We start from the raw sequence: 17116 nt of genomic DNA, 5'->3' as shown, positions 1-17116 counted from the left end.
CAATTTCTGTCAATTATATTGTATGCTGCTGCAAATTTTGTTAGTTTATCAATTACTGTGACAAATGACTGCTTTTTAAAATGAAAAATGTCCACATGTATTATTTCATTTTTATCTGAAGGTGTCTCTGTTAATTTGAACTTCGGCTTTAACGGTTTCCTGTCATATTTAATTTGCTTGCATTTTTCGCAATTACCTATAATTAACTGTACATGTTCCCTTAATTTTGGATAGAATATTTTATCCTTAAGTGTATTGTAAGTCTCGTTTATTCCACTATGCATTGACTCATTACTATGGTAAAGTGAAATTTGTTTATGCAGGTCTTCTTCTTGTATAATTTCTGTTGCTCTTTTTGTACATTTTATGAATTGCACCTTGCTATTACAAGAAAACATGCTTATCAGTAGTAGTTGAATTTTGTGATAATCGGTCTCCTCCACTTCGGAAAAAAATACCCACTTTGCCCTTTGTCAATATGTCTTCGGAAAATATTTTTCAATATGTTCTCCATATCAATAGGGTTGATCTCAATTACTTTCCTTCCATATATTATTTGAACTTCAGTTTGGGGACTATGTATATGTTATTATAATTTGGGTCTTATACTTGTTAACAATTTCTTCTTTTATGAAGATCTAATTGTTCCTCTTCTGCGGAATGTATTGTATCTGACATTTCTAAATTGGATTCTTTATTATTACTTTCGTCGATTTTTGGAGAATGTTCAATTCGGCTTAAAAAATCTGCTACTACATTATTTTTCCCTTTCTGATATTCAATTTTATAATTAAACTCTTGCAGTTTCAATACCCACCTTTGGTGCCGTTGTGAAAACTCCCTTCCTTTATATTTATTATTCAAAAATACTATCGGGCAATGATCAGTTATAATTTTAAATGTTGTGCCATATATATACGGCCTGAAATAGGTTATTGAATATATATAATGGCTAGAAATTCTTTATCTGTTGTAGCATATTTCTGTTCATGGTTATTTAAAGTTCTGCTAATGTAGCACACTGGCTGACCTTGTTGAGAAAGCACTGCGCCTATTGCGTAATCACTTGCATCCGTTGTAATAGTAAATTCCTTATCATATTCAGGAAATTTTAAAATTGGATGTGATGATATTAGTGATTTCAAATTTTCAAAACTAGCTATGTACTGCGGATCTCTTGAATTTCTTTTATAACCCTTTTTTAAATATTTAATCATTGGATATGCAATTTTTGAGTAGTCCCTAATGAACTTTCTATAATAACCAGTCGCTCCCAAGAAACTATTTAATTGTTTTTCGGTTCTAGGTATTTTCAAATTTTGTATTGCTGCTATCTTGTCCTGATTTGGCTTAATCCCTTCTTTTGTTAAGGTATGCCCCAAAAATTTTGTTTCCCTCTTTAGAAAACTACATTTATCGACTTGAATTTTTAAATTATGTTCCTTTAACTTTGAAAAAATGTTCTCTAAGGAGTTTAAATGTTCCTCTAATGACGTTGAAAAGATTAATACGTCGTCCAAATAAACGACACATATCTTATTTATGTATTCCCGTAATATGTCATTCATTAGTCGTTGAAAGGTAGCCGGAGCATTTTTAAGTCCGAAGGACATTCTTATATATTCGTATAATCCCACCGGAGATACAAAAGCTGTCTTTTCAATATCCTTTTTATCCACTAAAATTTGATGATAACCTTTGGCTAGATCAAGAGTGCTGAAGTACTGCGCCTTGCCCAACTTGTCTAAGATTCCATCAATGTTTGGCAAAGGATATTTATCATCGACAGTTATTTGATTTAGTCTACGGTAATCGATTACTAAACGAAATTTTTTATTGTCCACACTATCACATTTTTTTTGGTACTATGATAATAGGTGAACTATATTTACTCCTACTTTTCCGAATTATACCTTGTTTTTCTAGCTCCTTAATTTGCCTTATCGCTTCTTCCTCATGTTTCGGAGGTAACCTATATATTTTTTAATTAATTTGCTGGTTTGTGGTTGTCCTTATTTCGTGGACCACCGTTTTTGTGTTTGTCAAGGCATCGCCTTCTTTATACATCAATTTTTCATACTTATTTAGCAATTTTTCAACCTCCTTTCGTTCATTTGATTTTAAATGATCCAGTTGAATGTTTTGCATTTTACTTTCTTCCAATGCATATACTTGCTCTTGGATAGTTTTTGAATAAAACGGAATTTTAACACCATTTTAACACCATTTTTAAGCTCAATTTCTTCGTTTTCAATATCGATTATATTGAAGTTATTAAATATAAAATCTTTTCCTAGTAGAAGATCGTACGGTTTTTCAAAGTCTATTTTCAACCATCTCATCCTAGCATTGTGAGGGTATTTAAATTCTAGCGGACATGGTGTCTTAACTCTTTCGTTAGACGCTCTTATATCACCATTCAGTGTACTAATTATTGTTTTATTTTTTTCTAGAACCGGTAACTTATAATGTTCAAAGCTTGATTTTTTCATAATACTAATAGTAGAGCCTGGGTCTACCAATGCACACCATTTTTTGTTAAACAAAGTAAGTGAAATTAATATTTTATTTTGATTTTCCGAGGCTAATTGGTAAAAAATTCCTCGTTGTTATTCGTTTCCTCTGTCCTGCTGCACAGCATCAACATCCATGGGTGTTGGGCCATTTGAACGTCTTGTTTGTCGAGTGCCGTTCTTGTATATTTTGTCTTGCTGAATTACCATAGCCGTTATTATTATTATTAATATTATTACTACGATATTGATTTGTATATTGGCCTGAATTTCCTGTCCGATAATTAGTTTGTCTCTGTGGATTATTTGGATGATAATTATTTTGCCCTGAAAAGTTAGTATTTCTTTGTGTATCGTCCCGAATTATTTTGTGCATAATAACGATCATTGTTTTGATCGCCAATATTTTGTCTCCTAAAGTTGTTTATTCTCTGATTATTTTGATTTTGGTTACTATTAAAATTTCTTGCCTTCTGATCAAATTGGTTTGAATTTCTATTTCTTGTTAAAAATATAGGATTTAAATTTCCATCGTCTAGCCCTATGAAACTGTATATAATTCCTGCTAACTGGGTCAATGAAATCGAGTTCCTTATTGCATAAGCACAAGTCCCCGATGTGATTTGCTTAATGCGTTGAATAAGCATACCTGAAAAGATTTCTTTCATTGCCTCCCCGTTTTCATCCAGAGCTCCAAATTCGGTTATAGCATCAATTATTTCATTGATTCTCCTACTTAACTCACTAATGCTACCTACTCGTAGTGTGTTTATTTCTTTCGTTATAGTCATCTGATCTTTTCTTGGCTTAAAATGTTGTTTAAGTTTTATTTTGCAATCTTCCCAACTAGCTGGTGGGGCAAGATGCAAATAATTTTTTGCTTTCCCGATTATTTTTAAGTCATACACTACTCTATAAACTTCCTGTTCCTGGTTTAAATAATCCCTCAGAATCCTATCTATAGCCTCAATGAATGCTGGCAATTGGCCGGCATTACCCTCAAAAGAATTTACATACTTTAAATCTTTTTCTATACGTTGTCTTATTGACCTCTGATTATTTATTGCATTTAATTCTAACAATTGTGTAATTGCTACTACACAGTTTTCTAAATTCCTATTATTTTGAGCCATTTTATTTAAATTGTTTTCTTAAAATATCAATATTTAATTTATTCTTACAATACTTTTCTGCACTATAGCTGCTGCTGCTGTCTCCGCTATTGTTGCTGTTGATATTGCTGTTGTTTTTTTTTTTTTGTTAAAGCTGCTGCTGCTGTCTCCGCTGTTGCTGTAGTTGTTTTTGTATTAAAGGTAATCCAAATGCAGTAATCCAATGAAATATTTTAGAGCTCACTTTTAGGGTTTTCAACAGTTTTCTTTATTTTTTCTCAAAATTATTTTTGTTTTGCACTTTTCACGCATTCTTTCACTTTTTGAATTTTGTTTTTGCTTTTGCTATAATTTTCCAACTCAAATGTATTATTTTGTTCTGCTTTGGGATTTATATGATTAGCTGTATCTTTGCCACTTTTCTTTTAACAAGAGTACTTTTGTTTAAAAATAATTTATTTAGCTTTTATTTAGCTTTTCTTTGCTAGCTGGGCGGAGCTGAGAGAGAATATGGAACCGTTCCGTTCGACTGCGCCAGTTATAAATTAAAAAACGTTGTTTACTGTTCGGTAGTGAGCATCAGTCGACTCTTGCCATCAGATCAGCAACTCGAGTCTGCCCGAATGTGTGGGTGTACCGCACATTCCAACAGATTCAAAATATGCTGACTCTGCTGTTTTGGTCACGTACTGGCTGATCATGCGATGTTGTGCACAACTGCATGCCGTCAGACGTAACCTGAGATGTAACTCGCGTGTGGGTGGTGTTGATGTGGAGTGTGGTGATGTCGAGGTGAGTGTGGTGAGTGTGCGTGTTAGTGATGGGTGTAGGTGTGGTGTGGGGCAGGCGACTAAGGCTCATTTAGCCTGGGAGAAACCTGGACTTTTTAACATTGTGGGCTCATCCTTGAGATACATTTTTGGAACCATTGACGATAACGATCACTCAGAGATACAAAAAAAAAATCGACTCGGTGAGGGTACATGAATTAAATGACGCCATACAACTAATAAACACTGGAATGCAAAACATGGAAAACACTACAAACATTCAGAACCAAATTAACGCCCTTTTATACGAACTAATGCAATATGTTACTCAAAATCCATTATGATCAGAATATGCCGCACGAAATTGAATTAGAAGAGGCACCATTGCCCACATTATACCCATTTATCCCAGCCCAAGTATCAAGTCAAGGCCGCTGACGCACTACTCTCGCAAATGGTGATGGAAAATGACTAGGAGATAATCATCATAAGCGAGCAATACAAAAAGAAAGAGAGAGGTACATGGCTAGAAGATAGCAGCTCAACCGCCGCTATATGGCTACCACCAGGGAGTAACGCCACCACTGTAAGCAATGGGAACGGCAACGGTTTCGTGTGGGCCAAGTGCGAAATTTTTACAGTAATTAGCTCGACAATATAGAGGATACAGCCAGCAGTATAGAAGGCCAATTGATTATCGCCGGAGACCTAAACGCCAGAGCCGTAGAGTGTGGTATGCCAAACACTGACTCGAGAGGAAAGATAATTCTGCTGCTGGCTGCGCGGCTAGGTCTAATAGTGCTCAACACGGGAAATGCAACCACGTTCAGAAGACCGGTATGCGAGGAAACCACACCAGACATCACCCTATCAACAGAACGCATGGCAGGCCCAATAAATAATTGGAAAGTCCTGGAGGACTACCCTGGCAGTGATCATCACTACATCTCTTTCATGATCGACACTGGAAGAAGCGCTCACCAGCTCAGCAAATATAGTGGAACACGAAAGTGGAATATTTCGAAGCTAGACACATCGAAATTAATCGCCGCAATAGACGTGACTAACCCATCTAGCGACCCCTCCCTTATAGCAAGAAAAACAGTCGAGCACACAATGCGTAATATAACTAAAGCCTGCCAAAAATCAATGCCCAAGGCTACCCACAGCAAACGTAAAGCAGCAGTTTACTGAAAACATCGCCGAACTCAGACGCACATGCCTCCGCCTTCGCAGATCTTACACGAGATCCAGGCGCAGAGGAGCCGCACCCCAAGAAGCCGAGCAATACAAAGCAGCAAAAAAGGAGCTGAAGCACGCCATCGAAGACAGTAAAAAGAAAAAAATGGGAGGAACTATGGGAGGATATAAACAGAAACCCCTGGGGGCTAGGGTACAAAATGATGATGAAAAAACTCGGCGCTCGAGCAAAGCCACCTGACGTAACCGTGCCAAAATGGAACACATCGTGAACGCACTATTCCCCAAACACGAAACAAGAGCCAGTGATACAGAACAAACTCTAAGCACTGCGGAAATCCCTCAGTTCACCCTTGAAGAGCTGCAAGTAGCCACCGGCAAGCTCAAGGCGAACAAATCACCCGGCCCGGACGGGATCCCAGCAGAAGTCCTCAAAATAATCGCTGCAGAACGCCCAGGAGTACTACTGAATATGTACAACGCCTGCCTTGAAGCCGGAATATTCCCTGAACCCTGGAAAAAGCAACGGCTGGTGCTAATCAGTAAGAGAAAAGGAGACCCCAATTCGCCATCAGCATACCGGTCATTATGCATGCTTGACACAGCGGGAAAGCTGTACGAAAGCACTTAAACCCAGACTCGAAGCGGCTATCAACGAAGCTGGAGGACTGTCGCCTAGACAACACGGCTTTAGACCCGGCAGATCAACCATAGGAGCCATAAAATGCGTCATAGAAAGCGTAGAAGCAGCACAGCGCAGATGGCATAAATGCAAAGAATAGTGTTGCTGGCGACTCTAGATGTACGAAAAGCCTTCAACAGCGCTAGATGGGTGGATATGATCGACGCCCTCAAAAATAGCTTCAATATACCTGACTACCTCAGGGCTGTGGTGCCGAGCTACCTAAGTAACAGGAAACTGCTGTACGAAACTAAAGAGGGATCACAACAAAAAGCAGTGACGTCAGGGGCAGCACAAGGATCCATTCTGGGCCCAGACCTGTGGAACATTAGTTATGACGAAATATTAAAACTAGAAATGCCAGATGAATCGTATCTAATTGGCTGTGCGGACGACATTGCAGCAGTAATCACAGCGAGGGATACAGAAGAAGCGAGAAGAAAACTGAACCAGGTCATGATACGGACGCAAGCATGGCTCGACACACACAGCCTCCAGCTCGCTACGGAGAAAACTGAGCTACTGCTGCTAACAAACAAGCACATACCTCTCGAGATAAGCATGCACACGACTGCGGATATTCTTAGGACAAAAAAGGCAGTTAACTACCTAGGCGTAAGACTGGACCCCAGACTAACCTTCTGGGTACAAATCCAGCACGCCGCAGGTAAGGCAGCGAAGATCACGTCTCAACTGAGCCGATTAATGGCTAACATAGGAGGCCCCAGCCAAGGAAAGAGAAAGCTCCTAATGTCGACGACAATCAGCGTCCTATTATACGGAGCCGAAATCTAGGCAGCCGCGCTTAAAAAGGAAAACCGGCGTAAGGCAGTGGCCAGAGTGTACCGCACCGCAGCCCTCAGAGTTGCATCAGCCTACAGAACAGTAGCAGGCGACGCAATATTAGTTATAAGCGGCAATGCTCCAATCGACCTACTGGCATATGAAAGGAAAAAGCTGTGGGAGCTAAAGAAATCACCCGGCAATAACATGGGCGCAATTCAACAAATAAGGAAAGATACGATAACATCATGGCAACAAAGATGGGAGAATGAAAGTCGCGGCAGATGGACGGCCAGGCTGATAAAAGACCTAGATTTATGGACAAGTCGTAAATTCGGAGAAGTAGACTTTACACAACTCAGCTGTTATCCGGCCACGGATACTTCAAAAGTACCTCTACAGAATGGGAAAAGTCGAAGAGCCGTCATGCTCATACAACGACGCGACAGAGGACGACGCTGAACACACATTCTTTGAATGTGAGCGCTGGCAAGGAGAACGCACCGTCGTAGAAGACCTGGTCGGCCAATAAACGCTGACAATGTAATCAGCGTCATGTTGAGAGCGAAACAAACTGGGGGATTATCCAGAAATACGCAGCAATCGTGCTACGCATCAAAAAGCGGGACCTGGACGCAGGTGCGCAGATGTAAATCTCTCAATGAGAAAAATGGAGCGCCACCCTGAAGTAATGCAAACGCGGTCCCAGGGTGGGCGACGGTTCCTTAGAGGGGGGGTTTTTAGTGTCCTGCAAGTGGCACATACCGCTGCTGTGACGATAGCACTGACGATGCGGAAGGCATTTTCCACCCCCTCGCCCGCAAAAAAAAAAAAACAAAGAAAAAAAAAATCCCAGCCCAAGTATAGGCTTCTCTTTAAGAGAAGGGCAGTGACGTATTCTGCCATACACACACGGTTTACAAAATTTGTTTACTGTATTTTGATTTTAACCCATTAAGGACAGAACGCTTAAAATTTACGTAAAATATTGAAATTTGTAGGACATACTAATTTTTAACTGCTGAATTAAAGTCCGAAAAGAAAAAATTTAAATGTTCACAGGGGCTGTGACGTATACGTGACGTTGGTCCTCATACCTTTTAAATTTGTATTTTACATTTTACTTAAATAAAAAAGGAACATTCATATTGACATAAAGTAAGGAAGAGTAAATAAAGATTAGTTAATATTTATAAAATGATAGCGTTTGAAGCATTTAGTACACAGGCCCACATTGCATTTTCCACACATCATTATGCACTCTATATTGTAGGAATAACCTTGGCAACGTCGACGTTTATTACCAGGAACTACCTCCAGAAAGTGATCGATGCCATCGTATCTTTCGTTCGCACATTCAGCTTCACTTTTCGGTCTTCGAAAACCTCCAGGTGGCTTTCTAACGCCAAGGCTACCACAATAGTGTCTGGAAATTTCTCGACGAAAATCAATTTGGGTCATGCCTGAACCACTTTTCCGCTGCAGAATCCAAGCATTTTGAATTAAAATGTCTATAAGCCACGTAAATATAGACCACCACCATTTTTTGCCCCTAGCGGCAATTCTGTAAGCATTTACGCTCTGATCCATGCGATCTGTACCTCCCATTGAAGTATTGTACATGGCTACCGCATATGGCTGGGGGACGTCGATTTTTCGGCGTTGTTCTCGTGAATATCGACAGACCTTGGACACAGGATTTTTTCCGTAAATCGTAAATGAAGCTACAGTAACAACAGAGTTGTCAGTCCATTTGGTTATGTATGTTTCTGCACCTTTTAGTTTTATGCTCTCTATGTGTCCACGTTGTTTCTTTTTTAGAGGCTTTTTATCAGGCAAAGGGAAAGACCTAGGAATCATAATTTCTCGCATTGTTCCAGTGCCATCGTAGCCCCGCTCTTTCAAACCGAGCAAGACACAAACTGAAGTAAATAAATTATCAAAATATATGCAATAGGGTAATTGCCTTTTTTCGTCATTTAGATCATCAAGCATGGAAAACAATGGCGCAGGGTTCTTTCCGTACATTTTTGGATATTCTTCTGGTATACGTGGATTAATGTCTTGGTACATCTCAAAATTTGCAAGGTATCCTTGGGGTGTATTGAGACACCACATCTTGTATCCAAAACGCAACGGTTTTTCCCTAATAAACTGTTTACAACCGTGTCGACCGTAATACTGTCACTAGGTAATAATTGATCATCTACCAAATACAAGGTAACTGGTACAGTAATGCCATCGACTGTTAAAATTGTTTTCACTGATTCTTTCGCACGTCGACTACCACCACATAGTCCTCTGATTTGTATATCACACTTTATGTATTTGCAATTAAGCTTCTCACATAACGATTTCCGAATTATGCTACACTGAGCACCCGTATCAATAAATGCTTTTAATTTCTGACCATTTAATAATGCGTCAACTTTAGAAAGTTCATCGTTTACACAAAATGTATTTTGTATTTTTGCTTCGTATTTACACTGAGAATCATACCTTGAATGCACTTTATTACATTTTTCACATCTTTGTTTACGTTGAGGTTTTTGACAATTTTTCGATATGTTCATCGCAATTGTAACACTTTAAACTTTTTTCTTCAAACTTCTTATTAGAAATTTCGTTTTTGTTTACATTCTTATTTTAATATTCTTCTATTTCGACTTTCTTTACACTTCGGTGTGAATTTATTGGCACGTTTCTTTTATATTCGTTTAAGGTTTCTCATAGTTACCTCATTGTATTTATTCATTGAGCCGCTATTGCCACTTGTAGTTCACGATTTCGTAGTTCTTCTCTCGCGTATTTAACTAACGCTGTTTCACTCAATTTAAACCGTCGCCCAAGCACACAAACACGAAAACAGTAGTCGCCGACTTCATTTATCTACGTACACTACAGGATGATTACCAAATTCGTTTTTTAAGTCTTTCGCGAAATCTTTCCAATTGGAATGCAGTCTTTCTGTCACATCGAGCCACAATCTTGCTGCACCTTTCATTTTACTATACACGGCAAGCAATAGACACCTTTCGTCCCATTCGTACACTATTTACTCGTTCAACGAACTGTTCTGATGACAACGAACTATCATTTGTTGGATCAAAATCTGGTATTGTTTCTGCTATTTCACGCACCGAATAATTGTTTCGCGCTACAGTTGCTTTCGAATTTGCAAAAGGGGAAATGTTATTGACTTTTCCATTTTCAATGTTCAAATGTATTTTCAATTGGCACACTTCGGGGTTTGGGAATATGTATATGACAACATATTTTCTAAAATTCCGCGCATTTCGTTCATATGTCTTTGTAATGATTTTAGTGTTCCGTCATCACACTGTTCACTATCATCACCTGTAACATGTTCGTTTTCGTCCTCTTCGACTTTGATTTCATCCGACCCGAACGTTTCACTCAAACGTCTTATGAGTGTTGCCTTTGTACCTGTCGTTGAGCAATTTCGCTCTGACGACTGCCGTTTTAGTTGCACTACACCCAATGATGCAATAGTTCTCATTTTTACAAATTATGTACTTCGTTATATATTATGGCAATTCAGAATCTTGTGCATCTGAGCTTGCAAAATTATGCAATTGCAAATATTTACCATCAACAGTGAACGTATTTTTTGCGATTTCTGTGCAACCCTTGCAAATACCATTAATTCATAGCTGATCGGTGAAGAAAAACATTGTTTGTAAACCAAATTTTCGCACGAATTCAAAAATAAGCCGAAAAAATGTTTAAGCGAAAAATTAGCTGACGCCTTATTTGATAAAGCTGCTGAAAAAATTATGGCATTGAAGGTAAGAAATATTTTTATACGGCACATAGCTCAAATTTCAATTTTACTTCATTGCTTCCTGCAAGAAATCCAGTATACTCTGATTTCTTTTTCGCTCCACTTTTTATTTTAGCTTTATTTTATTCAAACCGGTTTACTCCATTTCATTTCTTTGCTTACAATGTTTTTATTTTTGACAGCAGCTGATACTTTGCAAACCAGTGTTGCAAATAATACAATGGCGTTGTAGTGTTGCTTATTTGCAAGGGTGTAGCAGATGCATCGCTATACATTTTGTTAGTGTAAAAGTAAAAATATGCTAGCTAATTTGCAATTGCAAGGATGCAAAACCATTTGCACCAGATTCTGAATAGCCCTATTATGTACTTCGTTATTTTGCATATACACACGCGCCGTTAAATCGAATGTTCATGATGATGCACCGTTAGCCATTATATCGAATGATCGAGATGATGCTCACTTTTTTACACGTTTAAATTGTAGGTTAAGTTATATCTTAAAATCGGCTTTTATAATACACTTTAGGTTTATGAAATCTGCAGGTTAACGTTAAGAACCGTGAAAGGTTTTTATTCGGAAACTTTCTATTTTTCAGGATGGTCTCCTTTATTTAAAGTAAAATTATGCTTTGCGAAGTTTATTGAAATATAATGGTATGATCGCAGGTGAGGCTGCGTTCGCGTTGGCGGTTGAAATTCAAGTGTTGATTTTGATGTGCCGATGATGCCACTCAGATGAGAATTATTATTTCGCTTAGGGTTACCTTACATTTGTTTACGTGAAAGTGTGACAAACTCGAATGAGCGGTTCTTCAGTTATCAATTTTTTTGTAAGATATGTATTCAATATACATAGATGCATATCATATACAAAAATGATGCCACTTTTCGTTGTAATTTAATAACTTAAGAACTGACTCACCTATCCAAAATAAAACTTTTGGCTTTGCTTCCACAACTTAGTAGCGGAAGCGAAGCACAAAATTGGTTGAGCGGTTCTTCAGTTATGTCATTTTTTGTAACAAATTAACTCAATATACATAGATGCTATATCTATACATACACAAATTAATGCCATTTTTCGTTGTAATTTTATAACTTAAGAACTGACTCACATATCCAGACCAAATCAGGTTGCACAAAATTGGCTGAGCGGTTCTTCAGTTATCACATTTTTTGTACTAAATGAATTCAATATACATAGATGCTATATCTATACATATTTAAAGTAATGCCACTTTTCGGTGTAATTTTATAACTTAAGAACTGGCTCACCGATATAAACCGAATCATTAAGCTTTGTTTCGACCATTTGGCATATGGTGTTTGTGAAATGTGCACAAAATTACTTTAGCGGTTCTTCAGTTATCACATTTTTTGTACCAAATGAATTCAATATACATATGTAGATGCGTTTTTTGTTTTTTTATAGTAGAAGGAAGCATCGAAAGTCGTAGTGCGGGACTTTAATCCGCTAAACCTAACCTACTCCCACCTCATGTCTCTCCCACGGGACCACTGGACAAAGTATTACTTCATGGGAGAGAAGAAGAAGCTTAAGCCTCCTCTATTGACCGGACTGACTGACGTCTAATCTGTTCTATTTGTCTTAATTTTGTCGTAATTTGATTTGCCACTTCGCTGACAGCTTTCCACTTTACAGAGGGCTCGCACATAAGTACTGTCAAATTTTCCACGGTGATACTACCTCCAAGAGTGGTTTTCAGCTTTTCACTTATACTTGAAAACCGAGGGCAATAAAAGAACACGTGTTCATAGTCTTCTATACACTCTGTACACGTCGCACAGTATGGACTAATGTCATGACTGTATTTGAAAAGGTAGCTTCTGAAGCAACCATGCCCACTGGGTATTTGGGTAAGATGGAAATCCAGGTCTACATGTTGTCTACCTATCCACGAATGTATGTCCGAAATCAGTCGATAGGTCCACCGTCCTTTGCATGAAGTTTGCCAACGTTGCTGCCACATTGCAACGCTTTTTATTCTCTCTTCTCTTCTTGCTGTGGTAGACGTCTCTGATAAGTTATATATTCGCGCGAATTCGTTTCCCTAGATGTCAATCGGCGCCATACTGGCTAATACCTCAGCAGCGTCATTTGAAATGGTTCGGAAAACACTTATCACACGTATTGCTGACAGCCTATGCACTGTGTTAATTGGTCTAGCATATGATTTTGTTTCTAGCGCCTGTATCCATATTGGAGCCGCATACAGGATCACTGAGCATATTGCCTTAGCTATTAAACATCGTCGACTGGAACGTACACAGCCTTTATTTGCCATTATTCTAGATAACGCATTATATATTTTATTTGCTTTATTTCTCGCATTTTCTAAGTGGTCCTTGAACTTTAATCTTGAGTCCACTATTACCCCAAGATACTTCAACTACGGCTGTGAAGTAATCTCACATTCTCCTATGGTCAGCGATATTTTCTCCTCAATTTTCCTTGAGCTTATGAGAGGACTTCTGTTTTCTGCTCAGCCAGCTCAAAACTCATGGTAGCAAACCGTCGGCGCAGACCATTTATGATGTCATTGCATTTGATCCGGAGGTGATCCAGATGTTTAGCTACAGCTACCACTATGAGCGCAGACCATTTATGATGTCATTGCATTTGATCCGGAGGTGATCCAGATGTTTAGCTACAGCTACCACTATGAGGTCATCCGCATAAGTGATTGTTTTCACATTTTTTGGTTGCGGTATTCTTAACACGCCGTCGTACATCAGGTTCCATAGCAGCAGGCCTAAAACCGAGCCTTGCGGTACTCCAGTGGAGATAGTGTAGCTCTAAGTGCCCTCGTCCGTATCGTATAGCAATCTCCTATTTTGAAAATTACTCATTATAATATTTATCAGATAATGAGGAGCGTGTATATCGTGTTTTATTATATTTGCCCACTTTGCGGAGTTGAACGCATTCTTCACATCCAGGGTTATTAGTGCGCAGTATTTTTTGTACCACTTTTCCATCTTTTTCCACTTATTGCACATTTTGCAGTATCAACTACTTCTCTTTGTGCGTCAATAATGGACCTCTTTTTAATAAAGCCGTATTGTCTCTCTGATAATCCGCCGGCTTTTTGGATTGCTAACTCCTAGCGGTTTCTTACAATGCTTTCGTACACTTACCCAAAATTGCATGCAAAGAGGAGAAAAAAGGACAAAGGTTCTTCTGGTGGCTTACGCTGTAGGCGGCATCTAGCTGAGTGATAGAGCTTCCTCAACTTAGCAATTTCGTCGTTCCACCAGTATACCGGCTTTGGATTGTTATAGTATCTAGTCCTGCGCATAGTTGCATTGCATGCTGCAACTAGTTCTTTTCGCACAGCAGATACTAAGTGGGCTGCGTTTTCGCCTGATGCATTTGCTGTACTCCAGACGCTCTCAAAAACATCAGTATCAAATTCCTTTTGCCGCCAACTTCGTTTTCGAGAGGTATTTCTCGGACAGTGTTCCATTTCCTGGGAGAACGAAACTTCAGCAATTATAGCCATGTGGTCACTATTTGTATACATGTCTGACACTTTCCACTTAGTATGGCTGCTAAGCGCGTCGTTAGCGAACATTAGGTCTATTATTGATCCTTTATTTCCCTTTTGAAAAGTATTTTGTGTGCCACTGTTTAAAATCATAAGGTTTGTTTGACTCAGAAATTCTAGAATGAGGCGACCACGATGGTGTGTAATTCTGCTACCCCAAGCAGTAGACCATGCATTAAAATCTTCCGCTATTATTATTGGCGATTGCTTCTGATTTCTAGAGGCAACTCTTCTTCAAATTTGCTAGTTGTTGCACTAGGACGAGCATAGCAGCTAACAAAAAATATTCCTTGTATATTCGTCTATCTAAAGCCATTATGTGCTTCTTTAGAGCGAGATGTGAAGGCTTGCCGTTTGCAGGCCCATATTGCTGCTTTGCCACTTATATCTTTACACCAAGTGATTTCCGAACGTTGAGCATATTGTTCGCTTAATATGGCGACATCTATGTTTTCTTCCAGCACCGTCTGTTTTAGGTCTTGTGCTGCAGCGCAATGATTGAGATTTAGTTGCAATATCTTAGTTTTTTCGTTGACTTCAACATGTCTGCGTATTTAGGACAGACCGTACTTAGAACACAGTGTTCCCTTTGCAGAGCATAGAACTCGGGGAATTCATGCATGTCTTTGCCATGTGACCTGGGATTCCGCAACGAGTACTAAGGGATGACCTATCAATGGGGCTGCTACATTTGTGTGCTATATGTCCTAGTTGGAAGCACCTAAAATAACGAGTAATGGGTGAAAATTCCCGGAGACGACCGATAGACCACCCGATCTTTACTTTACCGTACTTAAGTAAAGTTTTGGCATCCTCAGCTCCTAGGCATATAAGAGCTATTTGAGTGCCAGTCCGGGTTTTCCGCAGATTTTTTATATTTTGCTTCCCCAGGGTCTGGATCCCACACTCCCCTTGTAATGCCTCACAGATTTCTTCAGAGGTGGTTATCTCATCCAGGTCTTTGCACATAATGGTAATATTATGAGTTTTTGGCTGCATTACGGCCATCTCACTTATAACTCCCTCTAGGGCGCTTTCGAACGTGTCGGCTCACTTTTCTGTTTGATTTTTTAATTCGATTAGTAGGTCTCCTTTGAGGGTTATTCTAATGTACTTCACATTTGAACCCAGTGCTTTAAGGCCTCTGTCACATTTAATTTTTTTCAGGATATCCGCATACTACGCTCCCTCCTTTTTTGTTAAGATAATAGCGTCTGGTTTCGATATGATTCTCTTCTCGATCGGTTTCTTCTTTCTAACAACGTCTTTCCATTTTTCGACTGCAGGCTTGTCTTCCAAACTGTCATTGTGCATGCATTCAATGACCTCACTATATGTTGCTTGCACTTTATGACTCGTGTTTTTCGGCTTTTTTGTTGGCGGTAAATATCCCAATATCTCGCGAGGTCTCTTTGCGGCATTTTTATCACTTTGGATAGGGGATACCTGCGACGCCTTTCCTATCATAACTCTTTTCGACGGATTCTCTTGCTATTCTGCCTTGTCATACAAGCTTGTGATACGGCTTACAGATCACGCATAGCTTGGTTAATATGTCGCTGACCAGACATCATGCTTTCGAGCTCTTTAATTTTTTTACCCAGTTTGCAGAAAATATTGGGATTTTCACTATTCTGAAGCTGCTCAAATTTGCCACCTTCGTCTTCTTGGTCGGCATTTTCGCATCTTTTTGCTGATCCAACAGCGGTGGGTTCTTCAGGTTTGAGTTTTGGAGGCGTTCTCAAGATTTTTGAGTTCCTCCGGAGAAGATTCTCTGTGTACATCCAAAACTGTTCTCAGAGGCCATAACTCTGCCAGATAATAGTTGGGAACACCTATCAGTGGGTACGTTCAGTCCTTTGCCCTAACAAACCTCACTTATATTTTGGTGGTTGGCAATGCCGTAACCAAAGCCAAACAAAGAAGAAGAAACGAAACAAAAAACAGCTGATAGACTAAATCAAAATGGCAAAAAAGAATTAAGTGCACGTTTTGATTAGCTGTTACGTGGGGAAATTCTAATTTAATTTTTTTGTATATAAATTTATCAAAAAAGGGGCAGGTAAGTGCCAAATAAATTCTATTGAACCAAATTAAAATACTTATCTACTTTTTTGTATTATATTATACGTATGTTCAGACCGACAACGAAAACATGTTTTCGTCCATGTAAAATCTGTCAAACGAAAACACAGTTTTCGCTGAAAACTACTTGAAAACTTACATTCCACTCATTATAATCGGTGCCTGCTCTAGTTTAATCGATGTTTTTGGAAGACATATTTTGCCGGCCCTAAATTGTCACTTGATATTTCCATATACAAATACATAGCTTAGTGGAGGAAAGCTTTCAAAGTAAGAAACATTTGTTTTCTAATTCAGTATAATATTTATATTTACATTGATCTATACATTTTTAAAAAGGTTTTACTGATTCCGAACCACTTCAAATTTCGGTGGAAACTGCTACGCCTTCTACATTTGTTGCTGCATCTCCATTGTCATCACCGGTTTGAAAGATGTTTAACGTTGACATGAATTAGTTCAGCCTATTAAGTTATAATTAGAATTATTTTTATATGGAAAATAAAATTAAATTTTGTTTTGTGTGTACAACTCTATCTTTGATTTAATGCATATGTAATTGTGTAAAATGTAGACATTGTGATTCAATTTACAC

Source organism: Bactrocera tryoni, unplaced genomic scaffold, assembly GCF_016617805.1.
Source record: "Bactrocera tryoni isolate S06 unplaced genomic scaffold, CSIRO_BtryS06_freeze2 scaffold_25, whole genome shotgun sequence".
Classification (NCBI taxonomy): domain Eukaryota; kingdom Metazoa; phylum Arthropoda; class Insecta; order Diptera; family Tephritidae; genus Bactrocera; species Bactrocera tryoni.
This window is presented reverse-complemented; position numbering follows the sequence as displayed.